This window comes from Budorcas taxicolor, chromosome 25 (genome assembly GCF_023091745.1).
Source record: "Budorcas taxicolor isolate Tak-1 chromosome 25, Takin1.1, whole genome shotgun sequence".
NCBI lineage: Eukaryota > Metazoa > Chordata > Mammalia > Artiodactyla > Bovidae > Budorcas > Budorcas taxicolor.
The window spans coordinates 34403781-34424259 of NC_068934.1; the positions used below are offsets into that span (position 1 = coordinate 34403781).

Below are 20479 nucleotides of genomic sequence, written 5' to 3' on the forward strand. Positions count from 1 at the left end.
GCCCTTTAATGATGTATATCCTTCCAAGATGTAAAATGTTCTCTCCACATCCCAAAGCTCTGAACAGCGTCACCCAATGACAGCATCAGCCAGAAATCCTGAATCTTATCGTCTCCATCATGGAGGCGCATGTGAAAATGATGATCCTCTCCTGTGTTTCTTTGTGTTTACCTCCTTGAGTACAGTTTTTCTCAATCTGAAGGCCTATGAACTAAAGAGACATTTGTCTGCTCCCTGCCAACCACACGCACACACACACTCACAGCCGTTCAATATACAGTGGTGGATTAGGCTTAGCCTAACTTGTGCGGGTTGCTCTTTTCAATCAGGATATGTATCAAAGTTACTGGTTCACAGCAGTTCTGAAATTTAGCAAAAACCTGTTGACAGTTCCTTGATGTTAATACTTTTCCTTCTTTCTTTGCCTCCTAAGCCCTCTGCTGGTATAGTTAATAGCATGCAGGCATATAACCCTACCACGGACTCATACTGTGCCAACTACATAGTGTGGAGAAGGCAATAGCTAGATGCATAAATAAGCACACTGATTTTAGTAAAGAGCTCACATTTATAAAGGCACCTCAACTTTCGACCTTGGACTGACTTATAGGTTGCAGTATATAAGCCATGCACTGTGGTTCATTTCTTGTGTTGGGCGTATCTAAGAAAACCAAGATGTTTAGATCCTTAGACTGAGGGTGGCTTGGGTTTGTGTCACTGCCAGATTTGTTAGGAGCATTAGACTCCTCGGGGAATTGTGTCAGTTTGGATCTGGTCCGTGTTTATCTCTAAACCCCTAATTGTCCTGAATTTCTTGACTGCTGTGCTGGTTTTGGGGCCTCTCCGTGTGCATGGTCTGATACAGTGACTCAGAAGCATGGGTGACTCTTTACATGTAAATTAACTTAAATTACGTGTTCAGTTCTTAGACACACTGTCCATTTTTCTGGTACCCAATACCCACATGAGACAGTGCAGCCCCCAGAGCATCTCATCATCATAGGATGTTCTGTGCAGAAGCATAGCTTGAAATGGGAGCAACCACACAGCAAAGAAAACAAACACCACACCTGTATCTCCTACCAAAGTCTCCTTCTTCACTGGTTTCAGCTGTCGAGAGTCAGTCCTTACAAATTCTTCCTTGACTTGAGTTTTCTAGACTCGCGTCACCAACTGATGCTCTCTTTCTGCAAATACAGTTTTTGGGGGATGGTGTCAGCCAGCTGGAGATGCTTCCTCTTCCTGGTGGACCCTGTGTCTGGTCCTAGGATTCTCCTGGGTCTGTCCTGGAGTTCTCCTGTGTCCATCCAGAAGACTTTCAGCCACCTTCTGTCCACACTTTGTGCCAGACTCGCAGTCTGGACTGAGGGTCCCTCACATTTCCAGCTTGTTTTCGAAGCAAAGATAGCATCAGTTCTTGATCCCAGCAAACACCTCACCTCCCCTAATCTAGTTTCCCAGGTTGGCTCTCCTCTGCAGATTCTCTGTGACAATTCATCACACCAGAACCTCTCTGGAGAGTGATCTTCCTGAGTACTATTATTGCATTTCTGTACTATCAAAATTGCATTTCACAAAGGAGAAAATAATTGACATAATATCTATCCAGGGAGGATCCAAGCCATTTTCCCATAGCTGGTATACTGCATTTGCTTCTCGAGTATGTTACCCAGTATACATGCCTTTTCATTAACCAGAGATGATTTGTTTTGGTTTTATTTAGTTGCTTCCACCACTGTCGAGGTAATTAACATTAGAACATAGTCCTAAATTATGTTTATTTTGTGGGTATTATTAACATGTATTAACATTGTAACAGGTGTATTATTTATTAACATTCATTGAATCAGTCAACTGCTATCTTCCTGAATAGGCTGCATGGATGTTGTAATGGCAAATACAGCCTGTACTGTGTTCTCCAAGAATTCACAATCTGTTCCTTTGTCCTTATGGTGATGGCTCAGAATGAACTGGCCTGGGAGACATCCACTTGATACCATAGGTGTGTGTGTGTGTGTGTGTGTGTGTGTGTGTGTATGCATGCACACTCAGTCATGTTTTACTCTTTGTGACCACATGAGCTGCAGCTTGCCAAGCTCCTCTGTCCATGGAATTTCCCAGACAATAATACTGGACTGGGTTGTCATTTCCTTCTCCAAGGGATCTCCCTGACCCAGGTGTTGAACCCACATCTCTTGTATCTCCTTCATTGGCAGGCATGTTGTTTACTAGCTGAACCACCTGAGAAGCCCCCGATACCATAGGAGAGAAGTTCTATTTGACCTCTGTAGGGCAACAGCTGGTATTTTCATCTGCTTTGCTGTGTATGAGGGCCTCTTTCTTCCTTCTTGTGGGTCTGACACCTGTTTTCACTCATCAAACAACAAATGATTTTCTTTCTGACAAACCCCATACCTGTTCCTTAGGAGGCCTTTTTAAATATATATATATATTTATTATATATATATATATCTGTTTGTTTGTTTGACTGCATTGGGTCTTAGTTGCATAATGTGGGATCTTTTGTTGTGGTGCATGGATTCTCTATTTGTGACACGTGGACTCAGTTGCCCCGCAGCATGTGAGATCTTAGTTCCCAGACCAGGGATTGAAGCTGTTTCCCCTGTGTTGCACAGTGCATTCTTAATCACTGGACCATCAGGGAAATCCCCTCAGGAGGCCTTTGGATGTAAACCACATGAGCTGATCTCTAGAAACACAGAGAACCAGCTTGTGACCTTCTTCAAGCTGGACCTCTTTTGATTGAAAAGATGTAATGGCTTGAGATGGCTGCATGGCATCCCTGACTCAATGGACATGGGTTTGAGCAAACTCCTGGAGATAACAAAGGACAGGGAAGCCTGGTGTGCTGCAGGCCATGAGGTCACAAAGAGTTGGACACAACTGAGCAACTGAACAACAAAAGATGGCTTCAGGATGTTTCTCCAGTGGAAAAGTGGAATTCAACTGTGGCTATCAAAATCTGGAATAATAACAGAGACGGCGCAGCTGCTAAGGAGATCCCAAATACGGTGTGATGACCATTAGGATCTCTCAACACCCTGTTCCTGACCCAGGATCCACCTTGTCAATCCCTTTAACCTTTGTCCAGCCTTGGGCGTGAGTGTCTGTGTGTGTGACACTATGTGTATGTGTGAGTATGTAAATGTGTGTGTCGAATCTGTACAATGAGAGTGTTCCATTTCGGCTTGTCAGCACTCCAAGACATCATGAGATGTTGCAGTAGAATTCTCTGTTGCTATTTTAAGATTTGTCAAATGTCAACACATGAAAAATTGGAAAAGAGGTACCTGGGTCGGCATGAGGTATAGCTGTTTTTACCTGAGCTGGGTGAAAATATTGTTACATAAAATTCACTGTGTGCAATGGGTAGTGACAAGGAAGGAGTCAACAGAAAGGTCACCTGTCTTTCCTTGTGTTTTCTCTGGGACCGTTCACATCTCTTTGAGAAGAACGGCCACCCTTCATTCCCCAATCAGCTGGGTCCCTTTCCTTCTTCTTGTCTTTTATCTCCTCACCATCACTTCTGCCCTCTCAGCCCTTTTTCTGTATTCACCGGCCACAGCACGGGACGGATGGGAAGAGCACAGGCTGCGTGGCCTGGAATCCCTACTCTGCTACCTCGTCACTGTGTGTTTTGGTTTGGGGGGGAATTTACATTACTTTCCAAGCATGTTTCCTCATCTCTAAATGGCATTCGTCATGTCTACCTTCCAGGGTTATTATGAGGATTAAATGAGTTAATGCAGGCTACATGTATGGTGCTAAATGAAATTAATATTTCATTGAACTAACCTAGCAAATATTTATTAGCACCTACCTAGACCCTGGGGTTACAGTGAGGCAAACTGCACCCCTCTCACGGTGGACATTGTGCTCTGATGGGGAGACAATAAATCATACTGTCAGCTGATGAAAATGCAGGTGAGACGTGTAATCACTGGTGGCTGTTTTCAGTTATCTTCTCAGGGTCCCTTTTGCTTTCCCGGTTCAGCCTTTTGTTCCTTCTTGCGGCTCTGCATCCGCATCAGGTCTTCACGTTAATTCCAGGACACTGGGTTCCCCCAGGAGTGGACATCATTCTGCTTGAAAGTGAGATTAGGTACCAGGGAAGAGTGATTTAAGAGGTGCTGTCACTGGGCAGGACACTCTCCACATATGCCCCAGTGATTCTCAGCCCCTTTCCTGCCCAGGGCTCAGGGAGCCTTGCTGGGGCCGGGAATGCAGGCCAGGCGGGGGGTCTGCGACAGCCCCGGGGCCTCCGAAGGAGCAGCGCAGGGTCTGGCAGGTCACATGCTTTCGACTGTTTTCCCTGAAAATCAAACTTTTGTCCTGTTCTTGAAGATCCCAGGTGAGCCACAAGGCAAACTTGTTTTTTTCTCCTTAACTGAGTCGTGGTAGAGGGCCTCTGAAGAACAGATCCCTCTCCTTCAGCTCAGAGATGCTGTGTCCCCCGTCAGAGATGATGGACAGGGCTGCGTGCACAGGGGCTGATGGGACCCTCCCTTCATCCGCAAACTCCTGCTTTCAGGAGTCACTGAAAGTGCTCCCGATCCTAGCATGACATCTGGCTTTCTTAAGACACAATACATGAAGATATAGTAAGAAATTATTTTGCATGAATGTCAAAGGATATTTCGTTCTTTGAATTATTTTCCAGGTTGGGTTTCGAAAGCAAAGGCTTTGAAGCTCCAGAGCCCGAGACACCCCTAGGCCCATTAAATTATAACTCCTGGGTATGGACTCACTGTCAGCGTTTGCTGAAGATGCCCAGGTGAATTCTGGATCGAGGTCATGGTTGAGGACAGGTGTAGTGGCCTGGGGTCAGCCTGTGGCATCATAGGAATGGCAAGGGAGATCTTTCATCCCAAGGATGCTGTCTGGCACCTACTAGGACTCAACAGCTCCTATGTGTTGAGTGAATGCACAGACCAATTGAGGAGCTTGCAAGTCGCTGAGAGAGACAGGGATGAAACCTCTGTGCGAACAGAGCTCTATGTGCAGGTGGGAGGTTGACCTACCTGGAAGTGAAGAACTCAGCTGCCTGGGCTTGCAGTCCACTGACCAAGCTGTGTGACCACTGCCCACCTCTCTGCGTCTGTTACCTGCTCTCAAAAGGAGCTCTCATAGCACCTGCCTGTATCCTGCCTTTGCGCGATTATCTTCCTCCTGATATCCTTGACTGATGTATGTATGAAGCTCTCAGGACAGTGTCCAGCATAAAGTGAGTCCCCAGGAAATGGGAGCCGTAAATATGGTGAGGAGTCCTGGTAAGTGTACAGCGTGTCCATGGGGCTTTGGGGGACCCACGGAGCACAGGACGAATTCCACCAGGAGGTCCCTGGATAAGGGGCAGGAAAGCTGAGTTTGCATGTAGGACTCTTTGAATTGAAAGATTTAACTGAAAACCCAGGGAGGAGGGAGAAGAGACAGGGAGCGGGGAGGGAGGGAAGACATCCAGGCCCTGGAAATTGGCTTAAAGGAGCAGAAGAGATCGCTTCCTTGCCTGTGGCTCTTCTTCCGGGCCCCATGGTTGATCCTCCCGGCCGGCTGGCCAGCCCACACTCATCTTCAAGTCCCCCAGCCACTTCCTTTGTCCTACAAGAAATCGACTCAATATTCCTTTTGTCACTAGAAAGAACCTCACAGCCTACAACTTGGGCTAAGTGTGTAAAAAGGTAACTTTGATATTATTACTTTTTTAGTAACTGGACTTAACATCCCCACTTTGCCTGGGGCAGGACCACAGTCCATTCAGAATCCATTCTGTCCACTCACTTCCAGGGTGACCCTGAAGTTTGAGGCACTTCCTCGGTGTTGGTTAGGGTGGGCTTGGGAGCAGGCTTCTGTTCCAGGGCTGCCCTGGAAGGACCCCCTGAAATGTCTTTGTGCTGGAATGGCCTTCACTTGTTAACCTGTCATGCCCTGAAAGGTGGCTGCATGCCAGGATGCCGGGGCAGGTCTGGGGTGCTCTGTGCAACTCTCAGCCTGTCTGCCTAAAGCCCCCATACAGCTGACTCCTCCGTGCATCCTGCATCCCACAGCCTGGGGGGCAGCTCACTCTTCACTGCTTCCTAGCTGACCACTCTCCAGCCAAGGGAATTTCACTTCCACAGGACTGAAGGAAAGGGCTGGGGAACAGTCCCCTGATCCACCAGTGGTCTTACAAGTATTTTATGTAGTCTGTCCACTTCAGGAACTCTAAAGCATGAATTAACTTACGGTATTTCTCTTTCCATTTATGATGTTAACAACCATCCTTGAGGGCAGAGAACCTAGAAAGCACTTGCTTCCTGGTAGAAAGAGGAAGGAGAAAGGGAGGTAAAGTAGCAAGGGTCAATGGAGAAGAAATAGAGGTAAATATCTCAAAACACTGTATAGCTTTCATCATAAAACAGCACTAAATTATCATGGCTTTTCCAGTGGTCAGGTATGGATGTGAGAGTTGGACTATAAAGAAAGCTGAGCGCCGAAGAATTGATGCTTTTGAACTTTGGTGTTGGAGAAGACTCTTGAGAGTCCCTTGGACTGCAAGGAGATCAAACTAATCCATCCTAAAGGAAATCAGTCCTAAATATCCACTGCAAGAACTGATGCTAAAGCTGAAGCTCCAATATTTTGGCCACCTGATGGGAAGAACTGACTCATTGGAAAAGACCCTGATGCTGAGAAAGATTGAAGGCAGGAGGAGAAGGGCACAACAGAGGATGAGACGGTTGGATGGCATCACTGATTCAATGGACATGAGTTGGTGATGGACAGGGAAGCCTGGCATGCTGCAGTCCATGGGGTCACAAAGAGCTGGACTTGAGTGACTGAACTGAACTGAAAATCATTAAATGTGAACAACAAAGCCAGTCTGTGCTACATGTTTTTTTTTTTTTTTTAATAATTTTTATTTCTTATCATCAGCATAAGAGACAGGTACATTATGAGGGTGGGGTTTAGAAGAAGTGGTTGCTTGATCCTGAGTTATGTAGTTGTAGGTGGTGAAGCCTGGATCCCACCCCAATCTGTTTGGCTCAAAGCCCCTCTTCTTGACCACTATGCTGTAATGTGTGACATATTCAAGGAGAGAGCAGATGAATCTTCTTAAAGTATTGTGGAGAAGTTTGGCATTCATACATATTTGGGGTCAATAAATGCATATTTCAAGTGTGCTATGGTCATTCTTTACATAAAAGCATCTGTGGCAGATTCCTTGGCAGTGAAAATAGCCATTTCCTCATCACCTGTCTCCTTGCTCTGCGGTCAGCTCAGCAGACTTTGTGTATGAGATTTTCTTTAGATGAAGTGCGTTCCAGGCTCTTTCTGGTCTAGATGGTTCTATTCTCTGTACCTTACTGGTGGCTGGTTTAGAGCATCATCTCTGGGAGCAGGTTGATATGATCCAATCATCCTCCATCCCTCATGGTTCTCTTGATGCCTTTTAATTCAACTATAGGATATTGAGAGGCAGCAGTGATATCTGCAAGAATAGAGGGGTTCCCTGGTAGCTCAGACAGTAAAGAATTTGCTTACAATACAGGAGACGGGGGTTCAATCCCTGGGTTGGGAAGATCCCCTGGAGATCTTCACTCCCTATTCACTCCTGTATTCTTGGCATTCTGGATTCAGTCCGTTTGCCTGGAGAATCCCATGGACAGAGGAGCCTGGTAGGTTATGGTCCATAAGGTTGCAAAGAGTCGGTCATGACTGACCGAGCAACTAATGGTTTCACTTTTCAAGTAGGAAGTTTGGACATTTTTGTGACACCAGCATAGGGAGTTAAAACTCTCCACCTTAGGATGTGAGGGGAAGGCTTGGGGTCTGCATCGAGAACTTGCCTCCTATTCTTGCACTTGCTCCAGCCTCCTGGAGGCTCACAGCCGAGTCACAGGTCTCCCTCTTGGCTAAGGACTCCAGTAAGTAGGCAGCGGCCGATGGATAACTTCCATAAAAGGCAAGTGCATCAGTCAACTGTGATGCCACAATAAACCAGTGGGCTCTGCATCCGGGACTGTTTCTTCTTGAGTTTGGACTTCTCTAGGGCTGACCGTCATTGTCCTCCCCCAGCTCTGCTGTCACTCCGTGGCTCTATGTTTCAGACCCACGAGCATACTAGGTGAATGGCATCAATTCTTGAAATGCATATGTTTTAGTATCTTTTGAGACTTATTTTAGTAAAAGAAGAAAAAACCAAACATTTTAGTTTAGTGTGCCTTTTTAAGATGGAGTAAGTTTCTTCACCTGTATGTACCCACCTCGGAAAAATACAGCTTTGTAAAATGGATGTGATATGCGTTTAGATGCTTGTTAGAAAGAAAGATGAAAGAGAAGATACATTCTCTTTGCTTCAATACATATATGTCCGCCATGTTTAAACAATCCCCAAGTAGCTTCAGATACCCTTTTTCAGTGACTGGTCTCTCTCTCTCCTTCCCTCCATCAACAAATGTCTTGAGAGCCCAGGTTGTTCTTGTTGCTTCCACTTCCCTTATTTCCTATTCAATCACCATTTACTGTAACCTGTACTTCCCCAGCCCACCCCACCCAAGAACAGGTGAGCTAAAAGCTCCTCATTCCATCACAAAGTGAGGCTTCCCTGTTCTGACCCCCACCTTTCTCACACACACCCATCCTTCCTACCTCTAGAGGAACCCTTCCAAAATGTAGAGTGGATCATGCAATTAATACTGATCTACTGAGAATTCTGCCTGGGTCCCTGGCAACCAGGGATGTGTCCACAGCTGGTGAGGTGGCATCCAGGGTGCCAGCCCTTCTCTGCACTTCCAGTAAGAGAGGCCTCCCTGCAGGTGTCTGCAACCAGCACATTCTGCCATCACCTCCTGGTGCCTCAGCTGCAGTAACTCCCTTTGGAAGTTGACTTCCTGCACCCCTTCCAGGTCTGACCCTGCTTTCTGACTCTGCACAGTGTTCCCTTGCTCCCCTTGGTTGCTGGTGAGCTTAAGCCACATGAACCGTTATCTCCTCTGTGAATTTCCCCAACCCCTCCCACCACACACGCCATAGGGACCTTGATCACGTGTCTGTTATACACGCATTCCATTGCACTGTGTCCCTCCTGACATACACCCCAGTCAGATATGGCATCATCGCCTCTGTGAGAATCAGACCAGTGTTCCTTTTATTTTTATTATTTTTATTTTTTGGCCATGCAGCATGGGGGATACTAGTTCCCCAACTGGGGGTCAAATCAACGCTCCCTGCATTGGAAATGCAGGATCTTAACCACTGAATCTCCAAGGAAGTCCTGGACAGTGCTCATTCTTGCTTTTGAGTCTCCAGGGCTGTACCCAGTCTCTGGCATAAAATGTTCAGCAAAAGAACAGATGAGTAAATGGATGAGCAATCAAACCACATTTTAGATCCTAAGGTGTTATTCTGTGTGAGATAAGGTCAGAGAGAAGAAATAGAGCTTCTATTAAATATGTGTTGTTTTTAGCATGTAACTCTAATTTTAAATGATTGCTGATTGAATTATCCATGAAGTTACTTTGGATTAATTTATCCAGAATCGTGTTGCCTTATATTTAAAAACTGTACATAATGCTGTAAAAAAAATAACAGATATATGTTGAATTGTGATTATAAAATAGTTCACATACACAAGGTAATAATATCATTGTGTGACATTTTATGAAGAATTTCATAAGTAAATCACCTCTGACTACGCAGTACCTCCAGCTAATTTTCTTGCCAGTTATCTCAATAATTGGATTCTAGGTCAGTCTTCAGCCACAGGAAGAGTTGCAATAAAATGGACATTTAGGAACCGTATCTCCATAATTCCATCCAGAATAAATTCCCAGGTAAATAGTGAGCCAATTAGAGAGGTGTATGTGGGCTGACGAGCTTTTGAAAGCCTCAGCAGTGAACTGGTAGGGACTTTCAAATGCGTGGATCCATCAGTAACTTTGAATTGGCAGTTCTTTCTAGCAAATCCAATTTTTAACTGCAAGTGGCTTCTTCCAGAGATTTTGTAAAAGAATTGTTGGAGAAATCAGTTCAGAATTTACAACAGATGATCATTTATCTTTTTCTGGCACTAAGTAAAAATGGCAAACAGAGGCCGGCAGGAGGAAGACTTGTTAGAGCTCCTAGAAAGACAGTCTACCGCCTGCTGTGGAGAGGCGGGTGGGCAAGAAGGGCTAACAGACTGACTTCCAGGATACTGAAGAAGATCACTTTTTTTGTGTTGTTTTTTTAACCTGTACTGCGCAGCATGTGGGATCTTAGTTCCCTGACCAGGGGTTGAACCTGTGCTCCCTGCATTGGAAGTGCTGAGGATTAACCACTAGACCACCGGGGAAGTCTCAGATCATACATTTTGACTGCGGACCTGGTTCAGGGTCTGATCTGTAGCTTTTGGGGGCCCAGTGTGTGTGTGCTAGTCACTCAGTCATGTCTGACTCTTTGTGACCCTGTGGTGTGTAGCCCGCCGGGGTCCTCTGTCCATAGGGATTCTTCAGGCAAGAATACTGGAGTGGATCGCCATTTCCTCCTCCAGGGGATCTTTCTGACCCAGGGAACGAACCTAGGTCTCCTGCATTGCAGGCAGATTCTCTACTGCCTGAGCTACCAGGGAAGCCCGTTGGGGCCCAATCTCAGTTTCAGAGCTTAACCAGTGTCTCTTAAATGGTCTGAACTCAAGAAGGGCCGATTCTTTTATTTATCACGAGGTATCTGCTCCGCAGGCACATTTATTAGCATAGAGTGTTTTATTCCTGCCTTCCCTCCCTGTATGACATCTCTCTGTGCTGTGTCTTCTCCCTGATGATGTCCCCTTAATTCCAGCCAGTTCCAACCAGTTTACCATGTCTGTGCCCCAGGTATCTGCAGAGATGCAGGTGGGAGAGGACCGTTCCAGCCCTAACCCTGAACTGGGGGATGGGGCTCCTTTTACAACAGCTGGTGGAACCCTGTGCCTGCCAAGCCTGTCCCATCTGGCAAAGTTCAATGTGCTTCTGTTAGGAGAAGACAACCGTTTTCTGACTTTTTATTTCAATATAAAAGGATTTTTGAAAGGACCTGGGTCCGTGCCTCCTTCCCATCCGGTTCTTACTTCTCCCCATGGAAGAAGGTGCCCTTTGCTCACAGGCAGACTGCTGAGACAGACTCTCGCTGTGTGAACGTGAAATACCTCCCGGCTCTGGTTTGCAGCATCCTGGCCACGGCACCCTCACATTCCCGTCTGCTCTTTCCTGCACCGCAAGAGGCCTGCCTGTGCCCGTATGTTTTGCATATGATACAGATATTTCAGTTCTGGGGTAAAGTAAGAGAGGGCTTCCCTGGTGGCTCAGTAGTAAAGAATCCACCTGGCAATGTAGGAGACACGGGTTCAATCCCGGGGTCCTCTGGAGAAGGGAATGGCAACGCACCCTGCAAAATCCCACAGACAGAGGAGCCTGGTGGGCTACAGTCGATGGGGTCTCAAAGGAGTTGGACCCAACTTAGCAACTAAACAATAGCAACAAAGTAAGAGAAGGCCCCCTGTAACTATAGCCAAATGAGCTGCTCTTAAATCAGGAACACTGTTGACACGATCACCTGTGGCCCCCTGTCACTGTCTCAGTTAACTCCAAATGCAGGAGAGGAAGATGTTACTGATACCCCACCCAACTATGCAGGCGCGCACACACACACACACACACACTCCTAAACCAGAGCATCCAAGCACAGGGTGTACCTTGACAACACATAGAGAGTAGCCTTTTTCTCTACCTCATCAAAGAGGCTGGGAAGACTTCTGCTCCCTCTGACGAGCAGAGCGGATGCGGATGGAGGGTCTGGCAGTTCCCCTAGGACCGTGTGCCCACAACAGCCAGCCGAGCACCGTCAGCCAGGACCTCCGCCCTTCACTCTGGGGTCTCTACCTGCAGGGCCGCGCTCTCCTGTGATCTCCAAGTTGAGAAGACCCTCGGAGCTCCCTGGCTTCAGTGGAGCCTCTCTCTCCCTCCTGCCTCCTGCCAGTCAGTCAAGTGGAGAGAGGACCCGTTGGGGCAGCCGAATGAGAGAAACGGAGCTCAGCTTCACAAGCGGGTGCTTCCCTGGTTGCCATGCCTTTCTGCTCAGGCAGGGTCACCACTGTCCTGTGAAGGGATGACCCCTGGCGTGTCCTCCCGCATCCACAGAGTGGCCCGCCTGGCATCCTGCTGGAAGCAGGGGTAGGAGAACAGGCCGGTCTGTGGAAAGTGCACCCAGTTCTCGTGAGCGCAAGGTTAGGAGTGGAGGAAGCCTCTTTCACAGACACTTAGTCAAAATGGAGTTTTCCTCTTGTTGGAAATATACACGAAAATGCAGCATATAAAAATATAGAACACTCTACCGTGCTTTAAAGTTTATGACAGATTGTGGTTTATTTTATTCTCAATACTCATTTCATACCTAATTTAGGACTCATACTTTTCTATTCTGATTTTTCTTTTTTTATTGAGTATAGTTGATTTACAATGTCATGTTAATTTCAGTAGTATAGCGAAGTGGTTCAGTTATACATATACATGCATCCTTTCTTTTTCAGATTATTTTCCCATATAGGTTATTACAGTTTCTCTGTACTATACGGTAGGTCCTTATTGGTTATTGATTTTATATATAGTGGTGTGTACCCGTTAATCCAAAACTTCTAATTTATCCCTTCCCTAACCTTTCCCCTGTGGGAACCATAAATTTGTTTTCTATGTCTGTAAGTCTGCTTCTATTTTGTGTATAAGTTTACTTGTATCATTTTTAAAGATTCCACGTATCAGTGATGTTGTATGATTTGCCTTTCTCTGACTTACTTCACTTCATATGATAATCCCTAGGCTCATCCATGTTGCTACAAATGGCGTTATTTCATTCTTTTTATCACTGAGTATATTCTATTGTACCACATCTTCTTTATCCATTCCTCTGCTGATGGACATACAGGTTGCTACCATGGCTTCGGCATTGCAAATAGTGCTGCAGTGATCATCGGGGTACATGTGTCTCTTCAAATTATTACTTTCTCTGAATCCATGCCCAGTAATAGGATTGCTGGATCATATGGCAACTCTATTTTTAGTTTTTTAAGGAAGCTCCATACTGTTCTTCCTCGTGGCTGTACCAATGTACATTCCCACCAACAGTGTACGAGGATTCCCTTTTCTCCACACCCTCTGCAGCATTTATTGTTTGCAGACATTTTGTTTCTCTTTTCTTGAAAGAACTCCCCACAAATTTTAAACATTTCAGACATCATAACACTTGAGCCCACCACTGGCGTTAGGGATCGTACTTGACAAACTCTGGTCTGTTCCTCTCCTGGGGTAAAGGAGACTCTGGTCCTGAGATAACAGCGATTCAGCACCAGGCCAGGTCCAGGGGCCCAGCAGGAAGCAGGGAAAGTGTGTCAGCAAGTTGGAGTGAAGCTGCAAAGCCCTCAGGAAGGTGTGCGAGGAAATACCCGTGGCCTGAAGTGACCTTTGTGTCTCGCTTCTCTGTCTCTCCAGCGAGGCTGGGGGGTGAGGCTCGCTGTCTGCTCTGGGGTGGGGTGGGGGTGGGGCACAGAGGCACGGGGTTTCTCCCTGTAGCTGCAGAGGCAAGAGGACCTTCGGGGTGAGGCATTTTTGGTGACTGCAGGGCCATTCACCTGTTCTCTGTACTCTTGACCCATTTAAGATGCTCAGCCAGCACCCTCCTGCCCCTCACATATCGTGGCTCATGGACTTCGGTCTTTATTATCCTTTCAAAGTTCCAGACTTGCACACTTCCAAAATTCAAACGTTATTTCCCTCACCCAGAAGGAGGCAAACATTTGTTGGGGAAACAATCCATTTTGTGGAGCTAGCACTTTCAAATCATTATGTTTTCTAAGGCCTCTTCATTTCTGCTTATTTTCTGAATCTGTTGATTTGTTTTGGATGAGGGAGGATTTGTAAAATTTTAATGTGATTTTTAAACTATATTGTGATACATATTAATTTTTTCAGAATTTGGAAAACGTACCGAATATAAAGAAGAAAAAAATTTCCCCCTCTCAGAGACAAACCACTATTAAAATTTTTGTATGTATCCTGCCAGCCTTGTTTTATGCATCTTTGTTTCTTTTGCATGGTATCAGTTATATTTGTATACTATTTTACTACTTTATTTTGAAATATTTCTTTCTTTGGCTGCACAGGATCTCAGTTGTAGCGTGTGGGATCTAGTTACCTGACCAGGGCTCGAACCTGGGCCCCGTGCACCGGGAGTGCAAGTCTTGCCACTTCAGTCTGGCCCTGGAAGTGCCCAGTATATTATTTTATATCCCAGCTTTTTCGCTCTTAGTTCTCTGACCGTTCCTCAGGTCAGAAGGTCCTCTTAGAACCCCAGCTTGTGACGACTGTGTGATGTTCTGTAACAGCGCCCTGATTTCCTCAGTGCCGATTGTTGAATAGCATTTCCTTTTTCTATTATAAATTATACTCTGATATCATCTTTAAATATAAATCTATGTCTTCATCTCTGATTATTTCCTTATAATAGATTTTGAAACATAAGACCATTGGATCAGAAGCATCCACTATGGCGTCCACTACTCCTGAGAGTTCATGTGTCTGCCAGCCATGCAAACTGAGTATTCTGCAGAATTCGTATTGTTTCTGTTATGTTTTATTTTAGTTCACTATTATTTATTATTATGACATGATAGGATACTAATATTTTCACTTTAATTATTACTCACATTGGTGGTTGACATATTGAGGTATGTTTACTAATTATAAATCCTTTCTGTGATGTTTTTTCATGCCATAAATTTATCTGTTTTGTATTGGGGTAGTTTAAAAAATAGTTGTAAGAGATAGCTCTTCTTCTATCTTGGGGACATTTTAAATGCTGTTTAGGTAAGGGACCCATCTTTTAATTCTCAATGTCAACCCTATAGTAGGTACTTAATAAATGAACATTTTATTTTGTATCTGGCTTAAAAGATTCATTTTAAATTATGGAATTAAGCCTCAGAGTGCTGGAGTATTTTTTTAAAATAAAAATCACATCTACCTCTATGTTGTAAAAAATTAGGTATTAAATGTCAAATAGTAACAGCACACCTTTTGTAGGCGAGTTCTATTAAATTGGATTTTCTAGAAAAGTGATTCAAATTAAAATTTCCTGATAAAATTTTTATCCATCTACAACTCTTTATGAGGCTCACGTTTTCAGGGACTTTCAGAATCAGTACTAAGGCTATTACCAGGTAGATAAATAGATAGATAGATTTTACACACACACACACACATATATAATAGATAGGTGATAAATAGATGATAAATAGGTAATAGATGACATAGCATAGGTAGGTGATACATGGATAGATAGATGGTAGATAATGTATAAGTGATAGGTGATAAAGATTATGATAGATGGACAGATGATAGAATCATAGATAGCTATGTGACAGGTGGATAGAATTAGACGGATACATAGATACATAGGTAGGTAGGGGTAGATACATAGATAGATGGTTTCATTTCCCCACCCTTCCAGCATGGAGTGCCCTCATTGAAGCACAGGTCATTTAAATCTGCAGCCCACTCCGTGGACAGTATTTGTGAGCCCCTGGGTCTGACAGGACAGGTCAGGGACCCTAGGGTCAGGGGTGCGGTTGGAGCAAGTTTTCTGCCGTGGCCCCTGCACTGGGGAGGGATGGGCTGTGGTGGGACCTGTGTGTCTCCAGGAGCATCTTTCTCACCTGGCATACCGGCCCCTATAGATATATTTGGTGTTATCAACTTCATCTGGGCCAAACCTCTTAGAAGATAGGTATTTGGGACTAAATTGGCCCTGACTTTTCTTCTAAGAATCATAAATGTCTTTGGGAAGTCAAATGGGTCTGTCCTTTTTGAAAAATCCCTTCTAGGGAGCACTAGTCATGACTCATCCACCTGACATACATTGACCTCTGTGACTCCCACTAATATGTAAATCGGATTCCATTATCCCAGGTTTATAGCTGAGAAAAAGCAGGGCTAATTGTTCAGGCTCACCCAGCTCGCAATGGCAGAGCCAGGAGGAGAATGTCTATCTCCCCAGGGTCAAAGCCTGTGTGTCACCCAACAGGCTGCCACTTGGTAGAGAGCTCACATGTGAGGTATCATCCCCCCACTTTCCTCTAGCTTTCAACATGTTGCTTGCACCTAATAGATGCAGACCGAGTGTGTATTGACTCCATCAGTGGGTGGGTGCATAAGGTAAACTAGTTGTTGAGCTAGACTCAACGTCTTAACTGTATTGTGATCAAGACTAGAGCAAGAGGAGGAAAGGAGAGGAAATGAGAGAGGGGCAGTGGGAGTAAAAGTCCCCCTGAGGACACAGTGTGTGCTGGATGTCAGCCGGCTGTCTGCCCCTCCTCCCCAGGGGCGGGGAGACTGGCCCCCTTCCTCCCTAGGATGGGAGTGGCCTCTCTCCCCCACTCGCCGTCCCAGGAACCACCCCCCACCCCTCCTCCCCCGCACCTTGCTCTGAGAGCTGTTTTCTGCTCCATTTCCTCTGCAAGCCCTCAGCTCACCCTCAGAGCCCTCTGCCGTCCTCCACATCATCCGAGCTGGAATAAAATATAACCGTGTCTGAAAAGTACAGAAATCAAAGCTCCCCTTGGGGATTTTTTCCGTATCACCTGTCGAATTGAAAACTGGTGTGTCCTTGAAAAGATATGTATTTCGGGCCGCAGGGGTGCTAATTTGCAAGGCCCATTACTCAAATAAAACATTAAAACAGTCTTCGATAAGCCAGTGCTCTGGGCCCGTTTCCTCTCCGGCACCGGCATCACCAGCTAGAGTCTTCCTGTCAAGCTTCAGAGCACAAAGTCGAGATTTATCAATTGGTATGTGGACTTAACTTTCACACTTTGTGTCGCCGCATTGTGAGCCCAGCTGCAGTACTCAGATGTTCCCAGGCTTCTTATTCCTGGCCTTGGAGCAAAGTAGACGATGAGGCTTTGAAGCATCTTCCTAGGTCTTCACCGTGCAAGACTGCTATGTGGCTAGCCCAGTACACACATGTAGAGTGATTTATGGCTGGGTAACCTTTTGGCAGGTGTGACATTCAGAGTGGACAGCTTTGTAATGCTTCTAGAAAAATCTTTCTACTCAGATTTCTAAAAAATTAGAAGTGTCTTCCTTACAGATGTTTTAATGTCTTCAACAAAGAACAGATAAAGCTTAGGAAAAAAGGAGACGTCACCATTAGCCATACGAGCTGTAGAGAGGTAGAAAAAACATTCTGCTGGATATTCTTTCAGTCTCGATTTGGATTTTTGTAGGGTCCGAATTTATGCTTGATTCAATGAGTAAAGAATCCACCTGCAAGGCAGGTGACGAAGGTTCGATCCCTGGGTCAGGAAGATATCCCGGAGGAAGGCATGGCAACCTACTCCAATATTCTTGCCTGGAGAATCCCATGGACAGAGGAGCCTGGTGGGCCACAGTCTGTGGGGTCACAAAGAGTCGGACACTGAAGCGAGTATGCACGCATGCTGTAAGCTGTAACTTAAATAGTAACAAAGAATTTGCAGCTTTAGTAAACATTTCCAAATAACTACCTAATACTGTGTCCTGAATATCTAATGAGAGTTAACTAACCTGTTACTATTTCTGTTCCTATTCCCTTGGATCATTTTCATTGCAATGAGTAGCACTTTAAAGATGATTTTGTTACAAGACCTTTGTGGGTAGTGGAGAGGAGCCGACCATTGACATGTGTGATGTCCCCTGCCGTGAAATCACTGGGTCCACAGCTGTGAGGGTTTTGATCACTGTTACAAAATAGCTCTCCACCAGTAGACCCCACAGAGGAAAAGATATTTTACTCATTTTCTTCCTGGTATTCATATCGGTAACTTATGCACTCAGTTGTTGACTCTAAAAGAGATGGGTTGGCCTCCAGTTTTGCAGTCAACTCCAGATTTCTGGATTTCTGGCTGAGCCCATCTTGGGTCTGAGATTTGAATACATCACATTATGCTTCAGGATAGGAGGTTTGGAGCAATGGTTTCCCCTCTATATTTTAAATTTTCTATAATGATGTAAGATAATTTAAAATAATGATGTAAGAAAATTTAATTTTTTAAGATTTTTTGTTTATTTTTTTTTTAAACACCAAAAACATTTTGGATTGGGGTGTAGCCAATTAACAATGTTGTGATAGTTTCAGGTGGACAGGGAAGGGACTCTACCATAAAGGAAATGCACATTAGGTTTCAGCAAAACAATGATAAAGTGTATTTATGTTGTTAGTGCTTAGGGTTTCTTATGCCGTATTGGTTAAAATCATATGAAAATGTCCACCTTGCCGATAACCAGGATGATTCCTTACCAAACCCTTCCTGGAAACTGGGAAAGGTAATTATAATTTAGAACAATTACCGCAAACTCTTGCACCTGTAGAATTAGAGGCCATTATCCCGGAATCTTGGATGGGTTCATTAATGAATCGGCAAATAAAGTGCATGATGAATTACGGAGCAGAGTGTCATTATCATTTTATGATAAATCATCTTGTTCTGGGCGACTTTACATTTGCAGCATGATATAGTGATTTCCTCCGAGCCTTAAAGGAACTCCCCGTCTCTTTCAGATGGAAGAGAGAACAATGGGGATAGGAATGCAGGAGGGGCAAAGGAGGAGTACAGGCCTCTTTAAGGGCTTCCCAGGTGGCTCAGATGGTGAAGAGTCAGCCTGTAATGCAGGAGACCCAGGTTCCATCTCTGGGTTGGGAAGATCCCCTGGAGAGTTCCACAGACAGAGGAGCCTGGCGGGCTATGGTACTTGGGCTCACACAGAATTGGACACAACTGAGTGACTAAGACACACACAAGGGGGAACAGGCTGGGGTGTGGGAAGCACGTGGGGACCCTACCCACCTGGATGGATGCAGAGATGAGCTGTTTAAAGGCTGCACTTTGAGAGACTAGCTTCTCCTTCACCAGTAGTGAGGAGCAGTGTGCTCTGAGTTGATTTGGACCAGTAGGATTTACAATTTTATATCTTTTTCTATTTTCTTATTTATTTTTTGTAAACTGCATGTCATTTCTCGTCTCATTCTCTGACCGCCAGGCTGCCCGGTGCCAGGGCTCTGCATCAAAACTGGAAACCCTGCGAGAAGCAGGAGCTGAAATTGCTTTTTGGGGGGCCTGATTTCACGCTGCGCAGGAGGCGGCAGCTCGGAGATGAGCTGGAAGGCCGCACTTGTGAGGAATGAAATGTGATGAGCCCTGGACTTTTATTGACACACGGCATGGAGCTGGCATGAGCAGCCGGCATGAGCAGCCGGCACAGCATCTTCTTAATCCTGTGTTCTTGGGGTGGGAGTCTGACCCAGTGCTTTCCCTTAGAAATGATACATATTTATTAGACGATGCAGCTTAAAAGAAAGAAGAGAGTGCGCCTGGTGTCAGACACTATCGCAACCCAACCTTTCTTTTATTAAAATGAATACAGACCATTTCACTCTGACAGCTCTTCCACCAAAGGGGAGCTTTATTAAGTGGTGACCTTCACTCTCTCCATGGAGACAAGCAGGCTTGTGCCTGACCACTTGTTGGGGAGGAGGGGAGGGGGAACCTGTGGAACGTTTTATGGGTTTTGAGAAAACCAGCCTGAAGTCGTGAGTCATCTGCAGTTCCACTAATTAGGTTCATCCTCCCATTCCCCTCCACAAAATCAATTGCAAACAACATCCGGTCTCATTTTCCGTGGTACATTTCTGCGAGATAGAGCTGTCCTCCCAGCCCTCTCCTCCTGTCCAGGAATGGCTTCCTGCCAGCACTTTATGGACCAAGGGCTTTAAGACTGAGGGACTACTCAGGGTAGTTCCAGCATAGGCAATGCGATTCTTCGGGATGTTTTCAAATAGGCTCTGCCACTTTTAAGAGTCAGAGGGATATTGTGTATTTAAGGCAGACTGTTGTTGCTGTTTTGGTTAATTGTTTCTGCTTAGGTAAACCACTATTATTTTAGGGGACAGGTGGTGACAAAGAAGGGAAGATCTCTTTGCTTGTGAACATGTGTGTATGGTGTGTATGGCCTACACATTTGTTTATATATATATAATGCTCCCCCTCAACACACACACACACACACACAGTGGTGTTCCATAGTTCAGTGATTCTCACTGCATATGACTTCAGAAGACCTGTCTCTACCAAGTGTTGGCTCAGTTTTTCCTGATATTCTTTTAGCCTCAATTTCCTAAAAGGTAAAATGAACAAAATATTTAGTTCAAGGGACTAAAGGGAGAATTGGACTCTATTAAATCATTTTAAATGGATTGATAAATTTGTTTTGAGTCCTGGGACCCTTTCTAATACTCTTATGCAACCATCAACCCCCATTATGTGTTCAGTTCAGTTCAGTCACTCAGTCGTGTCCGACTCTTTGCGACCCCATGAATTGCAGCACGCCAGGCCTCCCTGTCCATCACCAACTCCCGGAGTTCACTCAGACTCACGTCC

General features: G+C 45.2%; 1 protein-coding gene across 1 annotated transcript in view; it reads left to right on the forward strand.

Annotated features, from left to right (window-relative positions):
• Positions 1–20479, forward strand: part of OPCML (opioid binding protein/cell adhesion molecule like) — a 1038459-nt gene that overhangs the window by 728211 nt on the left and 289769 nt on the right. The gene's annotated exons all lie outside the window — the stretch shown is intronic.